Source organism: Callithrix jacchus, chromosome 13, assembly GCF_049354715.1.
Source record: "Callithrix jacchus isolate 240 chromosome 13, calJac240_pri, whole genome shotgun sequence".
Taxonomy (NCBI): domain Eukaryota; kingdom Metazoa; phylum Chordata; class Mammalia; order Primates; family Cebidae; genus Callithrix; species Callithrix jacchus.
Window position 1 is genome coordinate 39343034 of NC_133514.1, and position 20636 is coordinate 39363669.

A 20636-nucleotide genomic window follows, 5' to 3' on the forward strand; every position below is an offset into this window, starting at 1 on the left:
AGGGCAGGGAGGGGAAGGAGTCAAGTTTCCCCAGAGGCTGTTTCCCAGGTGGATCAGCCTGGGGAAACCAACTCCATAACGCAGGTAAATGGTCCCATCTGCTCCCAAGCTTGCTGAGGCTCATATTCGGGGGGTGGCCTCATAGATCAGGCAGCTATGGTGGCTTAGAAAGAGCTTGGGACCCTGGGCTCAAATCTCAGTGCTTTTTTTAATAATTTGAACAAGCTTCTGACTCTCAGTCCCCCAACGTGTGGAAGATGGATAGTAGTGTCTGCCGTTGAGAGTTTTTGTGAAGACTTCTCAGTGAGTGATCCACGGAACAGGTCCATGCCTGGGCATTGCAGTGTGGGGTGAAGGGCTGCCCACTTAGACCACCTGTTTCCTTTTCTTGCCAGCATGATTCAGACATCGCGGCGGGCTCCATTGCTCCTCTTTACTTCGTATTGATTTTTCCTTTCCTCCCTTTGTTCTATTTGTGGCTCCTCTGCCCTGCACAATTGCATTATGTCTTCAGAGGCGCACTGAATGAGGAGGTCTGTTTGTGCACAACCACAGCCTGGACCTTCCTCCATGCCCAGCCAGCCTGCGCTGCTCTCCTCCTGGTCTGTGACCTTGTTGCATTTCCTTCTATAAAATGGCACTGTGTAGAGCCTTTTCCATTCCTTTCAGATTCCTCGATTTTACTGGAAGGTAGCTGCTGCCTGTCAGGTGAGTGTGGTGATGTCCACCAGGGCAACGCAGACTGAGACATGTTAGCAATATACTTGCGATTTACAATATACAGGCGTTTACGAATTATTTAGGCAACAGCCATACATTGGTGAAGTTTCATTTGTCGTCTGTAAATCACGATGACATGTTGAAAGAAAAAACCCACCTTTCTAGGTATCACTAACATAAATGTTTTTAGCAGCAACTTTCTACATTTTCTTTGGTTCTCCTGGGGTCTTTTGTTATATCCAGGCTTATGGTTAAGTCTGGACTCAGCTACTATTGAGATTAGAATATTACTGCTAATTACATCTTTGACATTTCTGCCTTTACATTAGGTGCTAAATATCCCCAATGACTTAGTTTTGCTCTACTGAAGCCAGTTCACCTGCTGTAGGCCTCTGTGCGTTGTTTTCTCTGAAATGTCTGAATGGAGAAAAAACCTATGTGTGTCACTGCGCTGCCTCTAGATCTTCTGACTTCATCCAGAACTGTTCCCATGGGACGGATGTTTCAAACTGGCTTCTTAAAGAGATTTCTAATTTCTTCCAAACTAAATGACAAATAAACAAAGAAAACCCAGGCCATCTCACAAACGTTTTTTGGCAGCAGGCACTCTTCAGAGAGGAATAAGAAGGAATTCCTCCATGAGGAGGGGCCAGGCAAAAGAAGAGCAAACTTACAGAGTGTTCTTGGCCAGTGGTTCTTAAACTTCAGCACACATCAGAATCACCTGAGCCCTAGAAAGCGGGCTTGCTGGGCCCACCCCAGGGATTCTGATTCAGGAGGTCTGGGAGGGGCTGGAGAATGTGCATTTCCAATCAGCTCCCAGGAGATTCTGATGCCTTCTCTGCAGGAGCCACTGTTTAAGCAGAGAGGACAGGAGAGGCTTGAGACAGGAAAGAGTCTGATAGGTTCCAGGACAAGAAAGGAGTCTGGTGTGGCTGGAGGGTAATGACCCAGAGGGGCTGGAGAGAGAGGCAGGTATCACAGCATGCAGTGGAGACACACACACGATGTTTGAAGTTGGGTGTGTGTGCGGGGTTAATGACCTGATTTGCCTTTGCAATTGTTATTTCATTTGATTCTCTTCGCGGTCACCATGCTGCGAGCTCAGTGTCTTTGATCTCTGTAACCCCTTCCCCTGCCCCCCACACACCTTCCACAGAGTAGATGCTGGCTTAAGCTGTATTATGCGCCAGATGCTGTCCTAAGCTCTTTATAAACATGATCTCATTTAATCCTCCTAATGACCCTGTGAAGCAGGAACTCTTATAATCCCATTTTACAGATGAGGAACACTGAGGCATCAGAGAGGTTGCATAACTTGCCTGGGGTCACCTAACTAGGAAATAACAGCCTGGCTCCTGTTAAGCTCGAGCTGAGCCCTCAGCCTCCACCCTGCGCTGCCTCTGCTGCCCCACGATGCTGCCCTTGTGAGTGAAAAACCTTGAAAGGCAGCCCGGTTAGATACGATGATCACCATCATTTAAAGATGGGAAAACTGAGGCTCAGACAGGCACCTGGTCGCGGGTGGAGGAAGAGTTCGACCTAGATCTCCTGAGGCCAGATCTCAAGGTCTTGTCACAAAACCAGACTGCCAATAAACCACAAACCCATGGAGTCTCCAGTGTGCCTGGTGCTGAACCAGGCAGACAAAGAAGTTAACTGAGAAAGAGAAGGCCCCCTGACTGGCAGGTGTGAGGGCGAGGCTGGTACCCTGCAGAGATAGGGCTGATAGCTTTGTTTTTGGGTTGGACGTCCTGTCCACAGCCTCCCTCCTCTGGGCTGCGGCAGCAGCTGGGCTCCTGTGCCTGGAGGTGCCAACAGGGCCGGTCATTGACAAAGCCACCATAGGTTTTGTAGCCATAGAGAAAAATACAGCCGTTCCCTTTGGGGAGCGAAAGCTGATACTGTAAACACTTTGGGCTCTATCTTTGATCTGGTGGGTCAGAGGAGCAGCTTTTCTCCCCAGGTAGGATTACCAGGAGAGGACTGGGCAGCTTTGGGAAGCTGTGCCCTGCTGAACAGATGGTGCAGGGTGGGAGGGCAGGGTCTGAGAGGGGAGCCCAACAATTACCCCCAAGTCTGGAACCCAGACATCAAATTCCAGGCCTCGGGAAAATTCTGTTTTAAAATAAATCCCTGAGGCTGCTTGTAACTGTTAGTCTTCGGCTTTAAACACAGTTCTTTTCTAGATAAAGGAACATAATAACTTGCATACTTTAAAAAGCCACAAACACCTTTATGACCGGGCAAAGGTGCCTCACGCCTGTAATCTCAGCACTTTGGGAGGCTGAGGTGGGCAGATCACTTGAGGTCAGGAGTTCGAGACCAGCTGGCCCAACATGGTGAAAGCCCCGTCTCTATTAAAAATACAAAAATTAGCCTGGCATGGTGGCAGGTGCCTGTAATACCCACTACCCAGGGGGCTGAGGCAGGAGAATCTCTTGAGCTCAGGTTGCAGTGAGCTGAGATTGTGCCACTGCACTCCAGCCTGGGTGACAGAGCAAGACTCCATTAAAAAAGAAAGAAAGAAAGAAAACCACAAACACCTTTAAATTACAAGTTGGTAAAGGCTAGTGTCAGGCTCAGAAGAGACCTAAGAGTGGGATAATGGTGGCATGGTGGGTGGAGGGTCTGAGTCTGAAGTGCTTTTCTCTCTTCCACTCAGCTGATTTTGATTTGGGGTCATTTCCCTGGCATTGCACTGAGTCATAATTCTGTTCAAGAAGGTGGTTATTTTCCAAGTAACTTTGAAAATTGAGAGTGGCTTCTCTTATTCTGCTTCCTGTATCTGTAATGCTCTTGTTGCTTTTCAGCTCTGTGAACTCCTAGTTATCCTTCAAGACCTGTTCAAACATCACCTTTCCTAAAAACAAACAAAAAAACCAAAAAACAAAAAAAAAAAAATCACCTTTCAAACTGCCACCTCCTATCCGCTTCCAACCTTAGAAAATCATGAACATATCCAATTTTCCCTTCATTGTGCTCCATCCAAAAGGGCCTGTTTACAATTTCACATAATGTGGAAGTTCACAATCAAGGCCATTTTTTTCTGGCCAGATGACCCACAGGACTCGAGAAAAGACTTCTACATATCATTTTATCCTCAATACCCTGCACATTGCCTGATACTTAACAAATGGCCTTGAATGAATGTTCTTATTGTTCCTGCATCATAGGAGGGTAAAGAGAAATAAATATTTGTAAGCATCTATCGTAGACCACGTACTCTCTAGGCATCATCTATATGTTATTTAATTTCATCTCTATTAGAAGAGCTTTCATTTTTTAAAATCTAGACTACAGGAGCAGTGATATCTTAACACAGTTAAGACACCTAGAAGGCTGGGAACAGTGGCTCACACCTGTAATCTCAGCGCTTTGGGAGGCTGAGGCTGGTGATCACCTGAGGTCAGGAGTTTGAGACAAGTCTGGCCAACCTGGCGAAACTCTGTCTCCATTGAAAGTACAAACATTAACTGGGGGTGGTGGCACATGCCTGTAGCCCCAGCTACTGGGGAGGCTGAGGTGGGTGGGTTGCTTGAATCCAGGAGGCAGAAGTTACAGTGAGCTGAGATCACACCACTGCTTTCCAGTCTGGGCAACAGAGTGAGACTCTGTCTCAATAATAATAATAATAAGATACCTGGGAAAACAGTTGATGAATACCTGTAAGGTGCTACAGGAGATGCAAAGAAGGGTAATGTCTGTCTTCTGGGAGTTTCAGGTATTATTGAGGACACACACATGCACACACACATATCCCACACATATAAACCTTACCCACTCGAAGAAAGACTACTGACATAGTCAACTACCCTGATTTCTAAATACCTGGTACAGATCTAAATGTGATAGAAATGGAAGAATGAGAGATCACTGTGGGCTGCAGTGTTTTTGAAGAAACCATAGATGTGAGTCTCTCCCAGTGGCCTGTATTCTCATATGCCTAGAAATTGGGAACAGATTAGATGATCTCCAGCAGTCTGTTGGCTGGAGAACTGGAGAATTGTTTATAACGATATCTTATATTTATGACTTTTCAAGAAGTGCTATAACATCCATGATCCAATTCTTATCTCCAAAGTCATACAGCTGATAATGGAGCAGGGCCTGGGGTTGGATTCTGTCTCTGTCAATTACTAGTGGGGCTTCTGTATGCCCATATGGCATCTCTGTGCAAATTGGAAAACAATGTCCCTTGCTCAGGTAAAATTGTGTTAAATTTAGTATATTACTGCATAGCTTGAACAACTGTGTGTGGCAGCCTTATCCTGGCTGTGCCCAGCAGAGAGCTTTCCTGAGCATCTGCACTGCAGTCATCCTGGCTGAGGGCACACATGCCACACTCTCACCATTCATGCTCCCTACCCACCCCTGCCCTCCAATGCCAGGGCATGGATGCCCCCAGCAGCCTGTACCTTTGCTTTAACCTGAATTCTTCCATTAAGTAAAGTGGTTATACCAGGTTCAAAGTGGGGAAGGGTAAGGAATTGGGTCTCCAAGAGTGTAGGGACACCTGAAGTGTGGCTGAGAGAGGCACAGTGGTGCATATGAGAGTGTCAGCAATGTGCACACAGGCTCTTCTGAGTGTGTGTGTGAGCCATCGTATGGTGTGGGTTTTAAGTAGGGGAGGACTCTACCCTGAAGCTTCGGAACTTGGGCTGCTGTCTCCACACATACCTTCATTCCCCGATGTGTACGATGTGAATACTACACACGCCTTCCACCCCGGATCCTTTGTGCAGTGTTGAACCTGAACATCTGTATAAGTGATCCTTGAATTTGAAGAAGTTCCTTAATGTATTATTTATTTATGTATTATATTTATTTATTAAATGAAGTAAGTTTCAGTATAACAGTGAGATATTTGTTTATTTTTGAGACGGGATCTTACTCTGGTTGCCCAGGCTGGAGTGCAGTGGTTCAGTCATGGCTCACTGCAGCCTCCACCTCCTGGGCTCAGGTGATCCTCCCACCTCAGCCTCCTGAGTAGCTGGGACTACAGGCCACCATATCTGGCATTTTTTTTTTTTTTTTTTTTTTGAGATGGAGTCTTGCTTTATCACCCAGGCTGGAGTGCAGTGCTGAAATCTTGGCTCACTGCAACCTCTACCTCCTGGGTTCAAGCTATTCTTGTGCCTCAGCCTACTGAGTAGCTGGGGTTACAGGCACGCACCACCACACCCGGCTAATTTTTGTATTTTTAGTAGAGACAGGGTTTCACCATGTTGGTCAGGATAGTCTCAATCTCCTGACCATATGATCCACCTGCCTCAGCCTTCCAAAGTGCTGGGATTATAGGTGTAAGCTGCTGCGTCCCACCTAATTTTTGTATTTTTAGTAAAGACTGGGTTTCGTCATGTTGCCCAGGCTCATCTCAAATTCCTGAGCTCAAGTGACCCACCTGCCTCGGCCTCCTGCCTCACGCCTGTAATCTCAGCACTTTGGGAGGCTGAGGCACATGGATCACCTGAGGTCAGGAGTTCGAGACCAGCCTAGCCAACATGGTGAAATACCATGTCTAATAAAAATACAAAAATTGGCCAGGTGCAGTGGTTTACACTTGTAATCCCAGTAGAGGGTCTGGGATTAAATATGTGTCATAAGGGAAATTAGAAGCAAACATATGAACACGTATATGAGTTTTGTCTCTTTTAAACAAGTGTTTTAACAAAAATTGAATCATACTATATATGTACTTTTCAATTTTTATAATTAATTAATTAATTAATTATTTGGAGATGGAGTCTGTCTCAATCACCCAGGCTGGAGTGAAGTGGCATAATCTTGGCTCACTGCAACCTCTGCCTCCTGGGTTCAAGGAATTCTCCTGTCTCAGCCTCCTGAGTAGCTGGGACTACAGGCATGTACCACCACGCCTGGCTGATTTTTCTCTCTCTCTCTTTTTTTTTTTTTTTTTGAGGAGTCTTGCTCTCGCACCAGGCTGGAGGGCAGTGGTGCAATCTCGGCTCACTGCAACCTCCGCCTCCCAGCTTTAAATTGATTCTCCTGCCTCAGTTTCTGAGTAGCTGGGGCTATAGGCACGTGCCACCACACCTAGCTAATATTTGTATTTTTTTTTTTTTTTTTGAGACAGAGTCTTGCTCTGTCTTCAGGCTGGAGTACTGTGGCACGCTCTCCACACACTGCCACCTCCGCCTTCTGAGTTCAAGCGATTCTCCTGCCTCAGCCTCCCAAGTAGCTGGGACTATAGGCATGTGCCACCATGACCAGCTAATTTTTATATTTTTAGTAGAGACAGGGTTTCACCATATCGGGCGGAATGGTCTTGAACTCCTGACCTCAGGTGATCCACCTGCCTTGGTCTGTGCTGGGACTATAGGCGTATGCCACTGCACCTGGCCAATTTTTGTATTTTTAGTAGAGATGACATTTTACCATGTTGGCCAGGCTGGTCTTGAACTCCTGACCTCAGGTCATCCAGGTGCCTCAGCTTCCCAAGGTACTGGGATTATAGGTGTGAGCCATCATTCCCCGCCCTATGCACTTTTTAAAAGTTTAAGAGTATAGTGTGGAAATCTAGGGTCTAGGCCAAAACATTGACATGTTCATTAATATTTTTGATAACTGAATGATATTCCATAGTAGAGTTGTACCATAATTTATTTTAAATTTACATTTAATTGAATTTAATGTTTTTTAGAGACAGGGTCTTGCTCTGTTGCCCAGACTGGGGTGCAGTGGTGCGATCATAACTCACTACAGACTTGAACTCCTCAGCTTAAGCGATCCTCCCACCTCAGTCTCTCTTTTTTTTTTTTTGAGACGGAGTTTTGTTCTTGTTACCCAGGCTGGAGTGCAATGGCGCGATCTCAGCTCACTGCAACCTCTGCCTCCTGGGTTCAGGCAATTCTCCTGCTTCAGCCTCCTGAGTAGCTGGGATTACAGGCACACGCCACCGTGCCCAGCTAATTTTTTGTATTTTTAGTAGAGACGGGGTTTCACCATGTTGACCAGGATGGTCTCGATCTCTTGACCTTGTGATCCACCCGCCTTGGGTGGGATTACAGGCATGAGCCACTTTGCCCGGCCCTCAGTCTCTTGAGTGGATGGAACTACAGGTACATGCCCCCACCCTTGGCTAATCCTTAAACATTTATGTAGAGATGGGGGTCTCATTGTGTTGCCCAGGCTGGTCTTGAACTCCTAGACTCAAGTGATCCTCCTGCCTTGGCCTCCCGAAGTACTGGGATTAGAGGTAGAGGTGTGAGCCACTGTACATGGCTCCTCTTTTTCGAATTGTCTTTTTCTAATCAATTTGTAGGCAATCTTTGCATATTAGGGATATTGATTCTTGTTATATCAATTCTTATGTTATGGGCTACCAATTCTTTTTTTTTTTTTTTTTCAAGATAGAGTTTCACCATGATGGCCAGGCTGGTCTTGAACTCTTGACCTCAGGTGATCCACCCACCTCGGCCTCCCAAAGTGCTAGGATTACAGGCGTGAGCCACCGTGCCCGGCCTGGGCTACCAGTTCTTTTTGTCTTTTAGCTTTGTTTATTGTGTCTTTTACCGTATTTTACATTTTATATAGTCAAATCTGTGTTTTTTATGTCTTCTAATACAGAGTCTGGCCTGTGCAGGTCTCCAATTCCTGCAGTTATACAAATATTCTACATTTCTTCATTGAAAAATATAGTTAGATCGTGAATCCATTTAGGTTTCATTTTAAAATCTCGTGGGAGGTATGCAGAAGTATTTAAATCTCTCTGAGGCTTGGGCTTCCTCCGTTGTAACTTGGGCATCCTTAGGATGAAAGAAAACATTTGTAAAACTTACAGCATGACGCCTACAACAGGGCTGGTACTCAGTGAATGGCTACTGTTAGTTTGTGAGGGGTGGCATGCACTTGTTGTCCCAGCTACTTGAAAAGCTGAGTGGGGAGGACCACTTAAGGCCAGGAGTTCACATCAAGCCTGAGCAACATAGCAAGATTTCCATCTCTTAAAAAAAAAAAAAAAAAAACGGGCCTGGTGGCTTACACCTGTAATCCCAGCACTTTGGTAGGCTGAGGCAGGTGGATCACTACTGTCACCCAGGCTGGAGTGCAATGCAATGCGTGATCTCTGCTCACTGCAACCTCTGTCTCCCAGGTTCAAACAATTCTCTTGCCTCAGTTTACCGAGTAGCTGAAATTACAGGTATGTGCCACCATGCCCAGCTAATTTTTGTATTTTTAGTCGGGATGGAGTTTCACCATGTTGGCCAGGATGATCTCAATCTCCTGGACTTGTGACCCACCCGCCTTGGCCTCCCAAAGTGCTGGGATTACAGGTGTGAGCCACCACGCCTGGCCAACTTGGCTTTTTTCTCTTGGGCAGATATGCTGCTTTGAACTGGGTGAGTGTTCCCTCCTGGTGAGGTCTGTGCTGGAGCCAGGGTTGGGCACTAAGCCAGGATGGGAGGAAGCAGGGAGGAGAGGAGTGGTTTCCACAAAATATTTCTATGTAAAGGATTCCACAGTTGAAAGTTCTCTTTGGGTACCAGTGGGACCTGAACTCACACTGCCTCAGGACGTCCTGAGTTCTTGAGGGACATCAGGTCACCAACTCTTTGTTTAGGAAGGACTCTCCCCGTGGGGACAGGGAGGGAACTGGAGCTGAAGCAGATGTGAGAGGTGAGGGTGGCAGATTGTTGGGGCTCTGGAGACTCTTTCAGACATTCCTGCTCCCTCTCCCAGCAGACTATGCCAATGAATGAATCAGAAAACTTGAAGAGGAAAGCAGCAGAAGATGAAAGAAATCCTGGTACCGTGAAGCTTCAGAGGCTGGGTGCCACAGTCCCCAGGCTCGGGAGTGAATGCCTTAGTTGGAGCTTGGAGGCTTGGTGTCCCTGGACTACCCACACCGTAGCTCCAGGCAGGTTGCTATGCATGCTCACGTCATCATCCATATTCAGTTTCATCAATTACACCCAGTAATGTCCTTGACAACTTTTTTTCCCCTCAATTCAGGATCTAATCCAGGATCACACATTGCATTTAATAGTCATTGACTCTTCATTCTCTCTTAAATCGGGCAATTCCTTAGCCTTCTTTGTGTGTCATGACCTTGACTTTTTTGTGTGTGACAGAAAAGTTCAAATTATACCTTGACATTTTAAATAGTACAGGTCAATTGTTAAGTAACATTTCTTGTGATTAAATTTGGGTTAGGCCAGGCACAGTGGCTCATGCCTGTAATCCCAGCACTTTGGGAGACTGAGACGGGCCAATCACCTGAGGTCAGGGGTTCAAGACAAGCCTGACCAACATGGAGAAACCCCGTCTCTACTAAAAATACAAAATTAGCTGGGTGTGGTGGCACATGCCTGTAATCCTAGCTACTTGGGAGGCTAAGGCAGAAGAATTGCTTGAAACTGGGAGGTAGAGGTTGTGGTTCCAGCCTGGCAGACTGGGCAATAAAAGCACAACTCCATTAAAAAAAAATTCAGGTTATGGGTTTTGGGCAGGACACAGAAGAGATGTTATGACCTTCTCAGAACATTGTATCAAAGATACACATAAGGTTGGCCTATTTCAACACTGGGGACATTAACTGCTTTTTTTTTTAGTGAAGTTTTAGTCTTGTTGTCTAGGCTGGAGTGCAATGGGACGATCTTGGCTCACTGCAACCTCCGCCTCCTGGGGTTCAAGTGATTCTCCTGCTTCAGCCTCCTGGGTAGCTGGGATTACAGGTGTCTGCCACTATGCCTGGTTAATTTTTTGTGTTTTAGTAGAGACGGGGTCTTACCATATTGGCCAGGCTGGTCTAGAACTCCTGACCTCAGGTGATCACCTGCCTTGGCCTCCCAAAATGTTGAGATTACAGGCATGAGCCACTGCCCTCAGCCAGCGGATGTTAACTTTTGATCACTGGTTAAGGTAGTAGCCTTCAGGTTTAATCACTGTAAAGTTATTGTGTTTCTTCTTTGTAATTAATAAGTAATTTATGGGAGATGCCTTGAGACTTTAAATATTCTGTTCCTCATCAAACTTTTAACCACCGGTTTAAATATCCATTGATGGTTTTCTAACGTCATTATTCCTTGTTAATTTACTAGCTGACATTTTACTGTAAGAAGAGCTTTTCCTTGACCTTTTCATGTATGCATAAATGGATGGATGGATATCAGTATGAACTTGTAGATTACTATTTATTAGTGGGTTATACTCCATTACTATTAGCATTTATTTATTTCTCAAATTGTCAGATTTGGCTGGTGTGGTGTGGATTTTTTTTTTTTTTTTTTTTTTGCCTCCTGTTATCTCATTTATTTATTTAGTTATTTACCTATGGGTAAAAGTTTACCCATAAACTTTTCCAACTCGTGACTCTGACTTAGAATGAGTTTTAAAGCTGGAGACAACTTTACATGTCATGATGCTTTGCCCGAGACTCTTTATTTTACATATGAAAGTTCTGACCCCCCCTCAACACTTAAGCATGTTTTCAAGGTCATGTGGCTTGTTAGAGGCAGAGCTTGAGCTGAATCCTATGTCCTTGGCTCCTGGTAGGTCATTTCTAGCCTCCTTAGCATTGAGAAGCTTCTGCTATCACAGCTCTGTAGGCAACTGGAAGTCCCCATGTCCTGCGTGGGGTGTCAGGAACTGATGATTCCAGTATTTATTGACAAGAGTTTTCACAGAGTTCTTGGACATTCTCCCTGAATCCTTAACCTTGGCAATGGGAAAAGAGAGTTCTTAGGATCTTCACAACTTCTATCATGTTTAACAATTTTCTAGGGCCTTATGGTGGCCAAGAAATGACAAAAAACTAATGCCTACCAGCTTCTCACATTCTCAGTTTACAATTTGTTAGTAGGTTTCTCTTCCTCCCTCCCTCCATCCATCCGTTCATCCTCTCTCTTTCTTTTTTCCTTTCTTCCTTCCCTCCCTCCCTCTCTCCCTCCCTCCTTCCTTCCTTCCTTCTTCCCTCCCTCCTTCCCTCCCTCCCCCCACTCTTTCCTTCCTTCCTTCCTTCCTTCCTTCCTTCCTTCCTTCCTTCCTTCCTTCTTTCTTCTTTCTCTTTCTTTCTTCTCTCTCTCTCTCTCTCTCTTTCTTTCTTTCTGTGGTAAGTACAAAAGTTCCTCTTCAAAGTTTCCTTTCTTGTTAAAGACTAAACCATAAGTGTTAGAAATAATAGTTTGTTTTAAAGACTTTCTTCAAAGCCTTCTTGCTTTTTGCTAATAACTCTTTGTTAAGCCCTAACCTATGCTGCTGTCAGACATGCTCACAGGCACATAGCACATTCTATGTCTTTGTACTTGAACCAAGATATTTGTGCTAGACATGCTCACAGGCACGTAGTACATTCTACATCCTTGTACTTTAACCAAGATATTTATGCTGTTACTTTTCTAAGTCCTTTTGCAAGCAGCTTCCTGTCCTTTCCTTATTTGGACTTCCTCTTATCCTTTTGTTCTCCATTGCCTTTACCTATTCAAGAAAGTTTTAAGTTATTAGCCAATCAGATTCAGTTTTAGATTGTGAGGTCTGGCTCCAACCAATGGAGATCAGACACAGCAGTAAGGATGATCTCAAATGTGTAAAGGATAAATATGTCTGCTTTTCCTTTGTTTGTTGTACTCATGGCAAGATGGCTAATGGGAGCACCATTTCTCCAGAAAGCAAAATTGCCTTGCTGAGAGATCCTTTGTCTCAGTGCTGATTTTTCTTTGTAGCATTGAGCATCTGTTTCCAACTCTCTCTCTCTCTCTCTTCTTCTTCTTCTTTCTTGGTCTTGCTCTATTGCCCAGGTTGGAGTGCAGTGGTAGAATGCACTCACTGCAGCCTCGACCTCCTGGCCTCAAGCGATCCCTTTACCTTAGCCTCTAGAGCACGTGAGACCATAGGCATGCACCACCACACCCAGCTAATTTTTAATTGAGATGAGGTCTCACTATGTTGCCCAGGCTGGTCTTGTCTAACTCGTGGCCTCAAGCAATCCTCTCTCCTTAGCCTCCTGAGTCATAGGGATTACAGGTGTGAGTCACCATCCTTGTCCTCCTATTGGTAGGATTCAATGTGACATTGTGTTGGTCATCTGTGATCTGCTTGTTCAACATCCCTCCCATATTCCTTTATTTTTTTTTTGAGATAGAGTCTTACTCTGTTGCACAGGCTGAAATACAGTGGCATAATCTCTGGTCACTGCAACCTTCACCTCCTGGGTTCAAGTGATTCTCCCGCCTCAGCTTCCCAAGTAGCTGGGATTACAGGTGCTCAACTGTAATTGTGAGCTAATTTATTGTATTTTTAGTAGATATGGGTTTCACTATGTTGGCCAGGTTGGTCTTGAACTCCTGACCTTGTGATCCACTCACCTCAGCCTCCCCAAATGCTGGGATTACAGGAGTGAGCACCGCACCCAGCCTCCTTCCATATTCATTTGAAACTATTCCTCCCCTTTTTTTTTCTTGGGAGGACTATTCCCCCATTTCTAGTCCATGTGATTTGGGAAAGGCTGACCCACCCTGGACAATCAGATCAGCATGTAGTTAAATCAGAAATGGGCATGTGACCCAACCTAGGCCCATGAAACTCATCCCTGCACTTTTGCTGAAACTGCTGAAAATGAAGTGCTTTCTTTTCATTGGAATAGCTACTTGCAAGGCAGCAAGTAACATGGAATTTCTGGGGCCATCTTTGCTCCTCTCTTGAAATAGGCTGCCTGAAAAATGGAGCCAACACAGAAGACATGAAGGAACAGAATGAGTCTTGGTTGATATTAGCTGACCCCTGATCCCATCGAGCCAGAAGCCATCTACTCATGAACATTTTTAGTTATGAGAGCCAAATAATTCGCTGCCTTGCTGGATTGAGTTAGGTTTCAGTCACTTGCCGTAAAGAGAGTCCTGCCTCATGTCCCTTTGTTTTAGGCTTAGGTCCCACCTCCTAGAGCTTTAGCGCTGTAAAAAGGGTAAAGTGAACCCGGGCAGTGCTGAGCTAGCCAGTCTCCTGGCTGTGTGTGCAGAGAACCCTGGAATTACTACGACCCTGGTCTGATAGTAGCCTTGCCTGCTGCTTACCATGCAGCCATAGGGATATTGCTTCCCTGAGCCCTGAGGCACTATATCTCTTTTTAAAAAAATAATTTTTAGGGCTGGGCATGGTGGCTCATGCCTGTAATCCCAGCCATTTGGGAGGCTGAGGTGGGTGGATCACTTGAGGTCAGGAGTTCAATACCAGCCTGGCCAATATGGTGAAACCCTGTCTCTACTAAAAATACAAAAATTTGCTGGACCTGATGGTAGGCACCTGTTGTCCCAGCTACTTGGGAGGCTGAGGCAGGAGAATTGCTTGAACCCAGGAGGTGGAGGTTGCAGTGAGCTGAGATTGCATACTGCACTCCAGCCTGGTGACAGAGTGAGACATTATTTCCAAAAAAAAAAAAAGATTTTTATTTAGGTCAGATGTAGTGGCTCACACCTGTAATCCCAGCATTTTGGGAGGCCGAGGCAGGCAGATTACTTGAGGTAAGTAGTTTGAGACTAGCCTGGCCAACATGGCAAAACTCTGTCTCTACTAAAAATATAAAATTAGCTGGGTGTGGTGCCTCACTCCTGTAATCTTAGCTACTTGGGAGGCTGAGGCATGCAAATCACTTGAGCCTGGGAAGTGGAGGTTGCAGTGAGTTGAGATCGGCCACTGCACTCCAGCCACGGCGACAGAGTGAGACTTTGTCTGAAAAAAATAGAAGATTTTTATTTAAAAAATGTTTTGTAGAGATGGCATCTTGCTATGTTGCCCAGGCTGTTCTGAAACTCCTAGCCTAAAGCTCTGGGATTATAGATGTGAGCCACTGTGCTTAGCCAGTACTATACTTGTATTCGTTGCCAGTGCTTGCTTTGTTCTGTATTTTCTAGTGTGTGCTTGAGTGTGAGTGTATGTGTGTGTGTGAGCATGTGTGTAAATGTGTGTGTGTTCCCTTTACTCTTACCTTGCAGGGTTATGGCAAACATCAAGTGGGATAATGCAGACACAGCACTCAGCCCAGTGCCTGGCACATACTGTGAGTGCTCTCTTCCTTCCCCTTTTCTCCTCCTGATTCAGAAAATGAATTAAGGATCCATGATGTGTTCCAATTTTCAATGCCCTCGATAAATAATAGGGAGTTGGAGTACCGTTGGCAGAAATTTGCACTAGTTTTAATTAATTTTATCTGTTTAGAGTAAGATATCTCAAAGTCACTGAATAAATTTATGTCACATATGTTTATGCACATCAGTATTTTTCTTGAAAGCCGACAGCCTTAGTCCTTGTTTTGTTCCCTGATGCTGCAGCAGAGGCCAAATGTGTCTTGATTTCTTGAGTGATGACTGCCAGCTCTCCAAGTGTCACAGTAGGTGAGACCTCCATGGGAGCAGGTGCCAAGGATGACTGCAGCCAGTCAGCATCTGCAAGCCCATTTTGTCTATTCTCTTTGTTTTTGTAATACAAATATAATTTGTAATAAATTTATTCTTAAGTTATGAATATGTTTATACGTTTATTAATACATTTAATGTTTATATTTGTAAATATAAACTTTACAAAGCACAAAGTTTATATGTATAAACTTTAAATATGTGTTGACTTATCCATATAAGTTTTTGTAACTTACATGGATAAGGCAAAACATGTAGAGTATATAAAATATTAATGTTCTTCCCATTTTAACCCCACCCTCTGAAGTAAACACTATAGCCAGCTTCATGTGTATCCCTCTACATTTTTTATATACTACATGTTTTCCCACATTTTTCCACTTATATACATTTTCCTACTTTCTTTTTCACATGTGCAAATGTATAAACATACATATTTACTTATAGAATACTCCTTTTAATTTTCTAAAGCAAAATAAGATCATATTCTGTACCTTGAGCCCTTCCTTCCATCCTTCCTTCGTTCCTTCCTTTTTTCTTTTTCTTTCTTTTTCTCTCTCTCTTTCTCTCTCTCTCTTTTTCCCAACTTCTTTTACTTTTTTTTAAAACCTAATAATCCTGTGCCTCTTTTTGGGTCAATGTAGGTAGATCTAACTCCTTCTTCATAGTTGCTTGCCTTCCATTGTATGATTGTACCATGATTGATTTATTTAACTGATCTCCTATCAATGGATTTTTCAGGTCCTTAATAGCTTTTTGTAATTACACATAATGCTGACATAAATACACTTGCAAATATGTATTTTTTTTTTATCAAGGAAACATTTGGTTAGTCTACTCCCTTGCTCATGTGTCACATATGAAGGACACTACTACATCAACCCTTACTCTATCTGCCAGTCTGCCACATGAGAAGGCATCCTTTCAACTCCCTTTCCCACAGCATGTTTTTAGCAGAGCCTTGTTGGGAAAAGCACCACTTTATAAATGTAGAACCCGGACCCAAATGTAAGACCAGCCTCATTCCAGATCTAGCCGGGATCAGTGATTTCTCTGCCCCTCCCATTCTCCGGGCCTCATGTGCCCTGAGCATCTCGGCTGCCTCCATGGTCAGTGACAAGCTGTAATTGGAGCGAAAGGGCTTTGAAGTTCCCATAAATGAGACAATAAATCTCTGCTCTCCAGGGATGAAGGGAAGTGTCTGTGCCTACTGAATGGCCGCAACAGTGCTGTGTATATAGTAACTACTTAATATGAAATAAGAACAATAAATCCGGTGGTTGAAGAGATCCCTTTGAAGTTCAGGTCGACTTTGAGCCATCTGAGAAGAATGAATGGAATGGGTAATTGAAATTCATCGATAATGCCCAAACCTCAACTTACTAGTTAATGGGGTTAGGCTCTTTACCTATTAAACCCTTTGAGATACTCAATTAGAGAACTGCTAAAATAAATTACCTCCTTTCATTTATTTTTTCATTGTTGTGGGGCAGATGAAATTGAGCTGTGAAATGGCCATCAGGAAGGTGGCAGGAGAACGAGTCAGGAGTCCTGTGTGAGACATCCGCAAACATCTCAGAAGCAGCTTCTAAATCACACAGCATCAAGGCTGCCAAGGCACCTGGCCAATTTTGGACCTAGAGACCTAAGAATAGGTCTCCCTGTGGATTCCTCCTGAACTGGGTGGGGCAAGGCTGTAGGAAAATAGGTCAAATGACTCTCAGTCTAGAACCGTCTGGCCAGAGATGCCCCAACTTTTCCTTTTGGGCTATTCATCAAATCTAGCCTTTAGGACGTGAAGTCAGGGTTTCATTTTATGGGAGGATCTGGGTACATTTTGGTTAAAAGAAGTGATGTCATCACATCCCTGCTGAGAAAAGGAAAAAGGACCCACTCTGTGCTGACACACTGAGTCCTGGGCAGGGAATTCCGACAGATACCTGGGTCTACACCTGGCTTTTCTACCAGTCACTCTGTGACTCTGGGACCGTTGTGTTAGCTTTCTCTGCCATAGTTCCTCCCTCTGCAAAACAGAGGGCTTGAAATGCAGGATTGCAAGATTGTGGCCATCTCTGACTCTGAGAACAACCCCGTGAGCCTGAAGAATTCAGCACTGCTGCTCCATAGGGGGTTTCGGCAGGAAGCGGGCACAGATGGCTTTCTCTGGAATGTGTTCAGAAATGTGGTGTGTGATGTACGGTGTGAATGAAGCGTGGTGCCCTTTAAACACAGCTTCCCCCTGGGAGTGCTCCGAGCTCCCCAAGCTCTCTGGCTCACATTCCAGTGTCACTCTGGGTACAGGCAGCCCTCACGCGCTTGTGCACTGAGCACACACACGCACCCCGCCCCAATTGACAGTTGATGACTCACAACTGATACAATCATTACACACGCGGGATGACTCAGCGGGGACCTCACACACATGGACTCACGCTCACCGTGACGTGTAGAAGTGGCTGTGCCCACAGCGTCAGGCACCCCCGGCACAGCAGCCTCGGTGGAGGCTCTCGCTGGCGGCGTCTGCAAATGATTTGCATTCTTGGCTCTTTGGAACTGCCTGTTCTTTGTCTTTCTGTTCACCGCTCAACCCTTTCCTTCCTTTCTGTCCCAAACTTGGCTGGTTTTAGTCTCTTGCTCCCAAACTCCTTCAGCCTGCTTCTTGGACTAACTCAGGCAATCTCTGAGACTCCTGCCAACTCCAAGGTTGCTTCTAATCAACTCCTCAGCTGGGAGGAGTCCCTTCCCCAGGGGTCTCATTCCCTCCCCAACCTGAGCATCTCTTTCTGTCTTCTTCAGGAAGATCTGGAATATCTTTGCCATCTGAGCCAGCCCCTTTCGCAAGACAGAGGGCACCCAGAGCCAGTCACATGATAGACAGTGCAGGTGGCTTCTAGAAGGTGGTCTTCAGTGTCTTTGAGGATGCCCTTTCTCTCTCTGGCAGCCCGGGCAAATGGAAGTGTTGGGGTTTTTGGAAAATCATCTCTGGGAGTTGAGCAGAACCAGCTGTTTCTAGAGAAACAGAGAATAAAGATGCCATAATGGGCTGGGGGCCTTGGCTCTTGGGGGGACCTATTCCAGAGTGGGAACTAGGGTGGGGAAAGCAGTTCGGAGGAGATAGAGGCCCATGTCCATGGCTGCTGACTGAGGTCTGATGGGAAGATAGGGGAGCACGTCCTGGAGCTGCACTTACTTATAATTGATCTGCTGCTGTCGGATTTAAGGTTACTTTGCCTAGAATAACTCCTGTTTTTCCTCTTTCCCGGGGGAGCCTTCACACAGGAGAGGGAGTGTGGCAGAGTGTGCTGTGAAGAGCACAGGCCAGGGGCAGAGGCGTAGGTGGTCTCTGCTAGTAGCTCTGTGGTCCTGGGCGTGCCATGAACCATTTGAGTCTCTGCTTCCTTGGCTGTCACATGTTTTAATAGCACCTTTCTGTGTCCTCTGAAGATGTGGTGGCGCGGATCAGGTGAGCTAGTAGACATAACTGTGCTTTGACAAAATTAAAAGTGACACACAAATAAAAGTGAAAATTTGAACAGCAGTGAGGAGATGGTGGAGGGGCTGTCCACGGTGGGGCCTGAGGGTCTTTGAGGGAGACCTGCAGATTCCTCTCCTGAACATGGGGTAAAGTCCCTGCTGGAGCCCCACAGCTGGTACAGGGCCTCCTTGACTCCCGCACCAAAGAGGCCCTGACAAGGACTTGCTAGGCCCCTAGCAATATTCACAATAGAATTCACAATAGGATTTAACAAGCCAGCTCTGGACCCAGATGGCATTGAGCTGAGTGTTTTCCTGGAGAGAGGAGAAGGGGTCTTTCCATGTGGATTTCCCCTAAGTATAGACGCTGGCCCAGCAATGCCAAGAACTGAGACACCCTGTGCCTAGAAATGTGGACACTGTGAACTTCTGGCTGGCTGCTTATAGCTCGATTATATGCCCTTTTCAACTCTGACACTTTTAGAGTCTGGCAATCCTTGAGAGCATTTATTTCCTCCAACTTGGGTGGGAGCTTTACCTTTGCCCTCATTCTAGACATCTGAAGGGTTAGAATCCAGAGGCATGACCTTGCTTCAGCGGACCTGAGTCTTCGTCTGCCTGCCTCAAGTCCTTGCTCCGTGAGTATCCTCAGCTCTCCCTGCAACTTCAAATCTGGAAAAGGCGCCGGGCACCGTGGCTCACACCCGTAATCCCAGCACTTTGGGTGGCCGAGGTGGGTGGATCACCTGAGGTCAGGAGTTCCAGACCACATGGTGAAACCCCATCTCTACTAAAAATATACAAACTAGCTGGGTGTGGTGGCTTGTGCCTGTAATTCCAGCTACTCAGGAGGCTGAGGCAGGAGAATGGTTTGAACCCGGGAATATCTGGAAAAGGCTTCCTCAGCAAACAGACTTACAAAAATTTCCAGTTAGTTCTTTCTTTACAATTGGTCTGCTGCTTTTGGATTTAAGGCTACTTTGCCACCGTGCCTGCCCTTAACTCTCAGTTAAATATTTAACACACATAGCATGTACTATGCATCAGACACGGTTCTAAGCATTTTTCTACAATACGAATTAATTTTCACAAAACCCTTACCGGGTAGGCACGCTCAACCCCATTTTGCTTTGCAGGACTCGGGGCAGATTTGCCTACAATAATGGGCATAGAATTTAACCCAGGCCCTGCCTGGGGAAATTAGCCTATGACCCCAGCTTTCTTCTGCCCACCGGTGGGTGGTAATTCCAATAGCACCATATGCTTCTGATGGTTTTCTTGAGAGCAGCAGGAATTCCTGATCTACTGGCAAGAAGGAGAAATGAAGCAAGGCCAGAACTCTGCCCAACGCCTTTGTTCAGGCTCAGCTCCACTCAGGACGTGCATCTGCGTTCTCGTCCCCCAGGTTGGTCTCTTCCTTGACTCCTTCAAGAGCCCAGTCTACAAGAGAATGGAGCCACTCTTTCCCTAACCGTACTCTCCCCCCTCCCCTCCCTGGGGAAGTCCCGATGAGCCATTGTTCTCCCAACTTCAGCTATTGGGCCTCTCTTGGCAGGGACCTAGCGGCGTCTCTTATTTACCCATTAACAATTAAGCTCCAGGCATTTGACATATAAACACAGAAAACATCAGCATTATTACAGCGAAGATTTCAAAAGCTCTTTGGCAGGGAAGGGCTTGAATATTTACTTAACAAAGGAATTCCTTACGTTGGTTTTAAGAAAGAATTCACAATAGGATTTAACAAGCCAGCTTCTCCAGTAAATAAAAAACATTCTTTTACTCATTCAGAATATGATTTGTGTTTTTAAAAATGTGGCTCACAGCTTTTCAAGAGAACACTTGCGGCATTTTCCCTGAGAGCTCTGTTCCCACATTATCTTTCAGTGTTTTCACTTGTTGAGATGGTCCCTCATTAAGCAGAGAGAGATAATAGATTCCGGGCAGGGCAGGGTGGGCGTTGTGCCTTAGGATATAAGATTCCACCCTTAGAGACTCTTTCTTTTGTTTCAAGTTTGATTTCTACAGATGGGTTTCTTGTATTATACAAGAAGAGTGTTGCTAAGTATATCT

The 20636-nt window shown here is 45.4% G+C and overlaps 1 non-coding gene across 1 annotated transcript; it reads right to left on the reverse strand.

The window, feature by feature from the left end:
• Positions 1–1417: 1417 nt before the first annotated feature.
• C13H8orf86 (uncharacterized protein LINC03042) lies at positions 1418–18263 on the reverse strand. The gene is made up of 3 exons (XR_144387.6): positions 17528–18263; positions 4564–4666; positions 1418–1670 (listed from the first exon to the last, which is right to left on the reverse strand). It is a non-coding gene; the product is annotated as an uncharacterized protein LINC03042 (transcript).
• Positions 18264–20636: the final 2373 nt, after the last annotated feature.